This window comes from Sander lucioperca, chromosome 21, assembly GCF_008315115.2.
Source record: "Sander lucioperca isolate FBNREF2018 chromosome 21, SLUC_FBN_1.2, whole genome shotgun sequence".
NCBI lineage: Eukaryota > Metazoa > Chordata > Actinopteri > Perciformes > Percidae > Sander > Sander lucioperca.
Window position 1 is genome coordinate 19,430,555 of NC_050193.1, and position 5,000 is coordinate 19,435,554.

The window sequence follows — 5,000 nt, forward strand, 5'->3', positions numbered from 1 at the left end:
CAAGCCCCCAGGAAGAGCGTCAAGTCTAAAAGCCACCATGGGCTTAGCGGATAACGGTGGTACTGCACCCCATGGCCCAGAAAGACTTTTCACATAGACTTTGCATGGCGAAGAAACGTCTATATTTCAGAGGATAATTTGTTTCTGGGTATATCAACTTACCAGCCCGAACACTGAAAGGGTCCTTGTTTAAAACGTTACGTTTTTAACATTTTTAACATTCACTAGAAGCGAATCCAGAATTATTAAATTTGGCATGATGAACGCGCATAGTGGACGCGAGCAGAGCCGCGGGACTGCGCCCGCCCGCTCACATGACTGTTCTCCCGAGCTCATGTAGCTAGCTGTAATAATGGATATAGCTAATGGTTGTAATTCACCATGTGTTCTATACGTCCATGGTATTATCTTATGAAGTCATGATACATCCCAGGGATGTATGTAGCTGCTGTAAAGCCTGTTAGCTACGTGGATGTAACGTCATTAGCGTTTCCCAAACTGGCGGGCTATCGGCTAGCTAGCTAGTTGCTAACATCAGGGGTAGCTAGCATGGCTGTATTAAGATCTATACATAGCTAGCTATATGCCTGCATAACGTTACTACAGACATAGTGATTACATCGCCTTGGTTCTCTCTTATGATCCATCCGAGGGCTGTATGATGTAAAGCTTGTAACGTTAGCTGAAGCCATGGATGAGCTCTGTTCACGAAACTGCAGGCTAACAGCTAGCTAGCGCTAGTTAGTAGGTAGCTAGCTAGTAGCACAACACAATTATTAAATCTCCTTGGTTGTCTAGCTAAATACATCTATCGTTTATTTAGCTAAGCATGTAAACGATAGGCAACAACGAAAACACAGTGTTTAACGTTAGTGAATATTTTAGACAATGAAAACAGCGAGTTCATGAGTTCGCCACTTGTAAGAGACACGACAGAGAAGCTCATGAACGCGCATGTTGCTACCGGTTGCTACGACAACGCAAACAAATTGTTGCTAGTGCGCATGCCCATCGTGAGCCAACCAGCGTTATGGGCCAACAATGCGGAAGAGCCGAGCTCCATGTTTGCTTTATGCGCTTTTGAGCAACTCTCATTGGAACGTACGGAGCTTCCCGCCGAACACTGGATCCAGTTCTCCTAATACATCCATGGTAACAGCTCTCAGGTCGGCCAAAATGAAGGCTGACGGCTCCTCCAATGGACGACGGCACGGGACACACCGAACAGACTCGAGTCACCGACCTCACCAGACTGTCAGACGGCCGATTATCTGGTTGGTGTGTAGCTGCCTTAAGTCATCAAGGTCTCCCAAATCTTCTTCACGTATGTGAAATTAGTTGTGCTGCTCCTGAGTTTTTCCTTAACAGCAATGACAGCCTACTTTTCCTGAAAACTCCAAATACCAGACTACTCCTGTCCATGAAGCCTGGATTATCAAGGGGGTCAGCTTCTCCTCACAACGCGTAGCTCCTATGGCGCCATTTTGATGCTAATAAGCCATCACCCCCCGTTAGCATCCCATTGACTGCCATTCATTTTGACGTCACTTTGACAGAGAATAACTTTACATCTGAAGAGTTTAAAGACTCTATTTGTCCGTTGTTTATTTCTAAAGAGACACGACAATGTATAAAAGGCTCCATTACCTTGTACCTCACGTTATGGCTCCGTAGCAGACGTTTTTATAAAAATAGGCTAACGATTGGGTCATAACCACGAGACTTACTGTCTCATAGTAGAGGAATTACCGTATAGTACAGGAGAAGCTCTCAGGCAGTTTGGACTTCCATTAGCTGTTTAAGTTTAATTACTAATGTTAACTATCATTGTAGTGATCAATAATTAGCCTGTGTCTATGTTATCTCCTTACATATACCTACGCTCTCCGTCTCTGCTAGATTGGGAATGATTGAGATTTCTCTTGGCACAGCTACCAGAAGACTTCCAACTTTCAGACAGGTTGCTCACGTCACATCTACGTCTTCAAGCTCAGTTGGAGGCTGCTCAGTAACGCTCAGCCATCACCGGGAAAGAGACTTCACTGGTCTCCGTCCAGAGACACGGGACCTGCTGGTCCATTATATATACTGTCTACGGATATTATTGTGCATTATAGACCTACATATTCCTAAACAAGCGTGTAGTTAGAGGGCTAAACTCTGCCAATTTTGCACATTAAGGTCAGTTTACTTGAAGTAATAGCTAAAAACAGGTATAACATGTCTCTGTGGCTCGGGGCTTTCTAAAGGTGATGTCATTGCAGTTATTTTATAGTCGGCCTGCTGATTAAATTTTGAAATTTTTTTAGAATCTGTGTCTCAAGTCTTTATCCCAAAATTCAATTCAATTTTATTTATAGTATCAAATCATAACAAGAGTTATCTGGAGACACTTTACAGATAGAGTAGGTCTAGACCACACGCTATAATTTACAGAGACCCAACCAAACAACAGACGAGGGCTGCAACTAATGATTATTGTCATTATCGGTTAACTGAATAATTGTTTAGTCAATAAAATGACTATTCATGTGGCTTATGGACTGACTGACTCTTATCTATTTTTTAATTAAATTTTTTTTATTTTATTTCATTTTTTTGACTATAATTTTAACAATGTTTTGATGATTGTTTGTTAGTGAAGTGACCGTGGGTGTCATGAAAGGCGCTTTAAATAAAATGTATTATTATATATATGTAAAAATATATAATATATATATATATATATATATATATATATATATATATATATATATATATATATATACATATATATTATTTATTATTTATTTCTTGACTATTTCCAACTTCCTGCAGTCTACGCTCGTTGCCTGGCAACTGTTCCTAACCAGGAAATCATCTGGAAAATAATTGTTGTATATATACTTCAGTCTTTGTACGGATTAGACAAACATGATAGCAGTGTAGCTAGCTATAGTAATTAAACGTGCTGGTGTATGACAACCTGGTAAGTAGGTCGATGTCGTTACCTTTGGAGTCTTAACTCTCAATATACAACAGAGCGAGGCTAACCTTAGCTAGCTAGCTAGCTGTTTCCCCGTTAACAGTCACTGTGCTAGGCTAGGCTAAGCTAACCGGGCTGCGGGCTGTAGCTTCTTTAGCTAAAGCTAACGTTACGTTACCTTAGTAGCCCTCCTAGTACTTACTCTGAGTCTCATCCCTACCACTAACACAGACAATCCGAGACTGTTGGGGCCTGTTGGACTCTGCTTTTGTACATGCTCATTAAGTTTTTACTGCTGCTCAAAATGTTTACTGGTCTGTCATCTGTAAACATTTTATTTTTCCGACATTTCCTGTAGCACCTGAAGGCAGCAGCCCTCCTCTCCTCCTCCTGTCCATCCATCCGTTCGCCGGTCTACTATCGTGTGTGTGTGTGTGTGTGTGTGTGTGTGTGTGTGTGTGTGTGTGTGTGTGTGTGCTGAAGCGTCATTCTCCTCCTTTCTTCTTTTCAGTGAACGCGCATCACTTGTGAGAAGCGAACGGCTTGTTGAGACGCAGAAGTTTCTCAGCTCGGTTCGGCTCGGCTCGGCTCGCTCTCCCGCGAATTTCTTCTGTTCCTCCACCCCGGTTTCATTTTTATCCTCATCCTCACTTTCTTTTTTTCCAGACTCGAGGACTCAGTCGGGGTGTGCTGCTCAACACTGGGCGTAGCTGGAGAGGATTTTGCTAGCTCGCCGCTGCACTGACTGACTGACTGACTGACTGGTAAGTAAGGGCGATATTGTTTTAGCTTTAGCATGCTAACGTCAGTTTGTAACTAACGGCTAATTAACGGTTATCAAAATCGAACATTTAAAAGGAACGTTCTATCTTACGTCACTCACAGCCGTTAGTGTCCTAGGTTGTCACTTGGTCTTTTTGTCGCTTAGCGGCTCTTTCAGATTCCTATTGAAAGGGCTTGATGGGGCGGTGGCAGCAGGCTGTATGCTCGCTATAAGTGCTCAACAGTCCTGTTAGCCTCACCTAAAACACGATGCATTCATTTCATTTATTCCCTTTTGCATTTACAGAGCGTTTTCCCCCTCTTTGTGAAACCATCTTGCTGCATTTTCCCTCCTTAAACTTTTTGTCCTTCTCTCCCCTCCTTCTCCATCCTCCATCCTCCATCCTCCATCGCGGATGCCCATTGTTCTGTGATGGGCCAAGTGGTGTGGGTGCAGAGAAATGTTTAAGTCCCCTCAGGGGCAAGAGCCGGCATATTTAAGAGGCTAATAAATTAGCAGATGCCCACTCTTTCATATCATCTTAAACCGAATAACTTAGGGGCATTTGTGGCATGTTAAAGCAACAATTCCCTCAGAGCTTGGAGGGAGTGTGTGAAGCTGAAATATCTCTGAGATGGCTGTGCGCAGACTCAAGCTGGCATGTAATCAGAGGTGATTAATGGCCCCCCCCCCCCCCCACCCCCAAAAGTGATCAGCTATTGTGGTGTGAGAGTTAGAGCTGGAGGGCCCCGTAGCCGCTCCTCCTCTGACTCTTTTTGGTGAGTGAGTGCAACAAGAGAGATTGCACTCCCCTCTGCAAGAACAATGGAGAGGAGAAACACACTGCCAGTTCCAAAAAGCCTGGCCAAAAGCATTTAATAAACTGCAAACATGGGAGCACTGAAAAATCTTAATCCTCAGCCCACAACTCAATTCTCCTCCCCTTGGCGTGTTGCAGACAGTGACTTAAATTGTCTCGAGCTTTGTGGCCACAGTGGGCATTGCTCGGTCTGTAATGTGTGGCGGTCAACCATGAGGTATTGATGTCATCCTTAGTAAATGGCATCCCGGGGTGACTTATATTAGCACTTTTAAGGCTCCACCATGCAGGGGCTTGGAGGCACTCCAGGGCGCTTAAGTCAGAGGTGGGCTAAGCCATTGGCTAGTCCCCCCCACCCACCCCTTTCTGGTGCATGAATGAGAGAATGGCTGACTCACAGTGTTGGTGGATGAGGCAGGGAAATGGAGGACAGACAGCCTAATGCAATCATG

At 43.9% G+C, this 5,000-nt stretch overlaps 1 protein-coding gene across 3 annotated transcripts in view; it reads left to right on the forward strand.

The window, feature by feature from the left end:
* Window positions 1–3,350: 3,350 nt before the first annotated feature.
* Window positions 3,351–5,000, forward strand: part of wu:fb95e10 (nucleolar protein dao-5) — a 57,858-nt gene continuing 56,208 nt past the window's right edge. For 2 of the 3 annotated variants that reach the window (XM_031295123.2, XM_031295124.2), the window contains exon 1: window positions 3,351–3,716. The gene's annotated coding sequence lies outside the window, so the exon portion shown is untranslated. Of the gene's footprint in view, window positions 3,730–5,000 lie in introns of all 3 variants that reach the window. The other variant, XM_035996526.1, reaches the window with a different exon arrangement.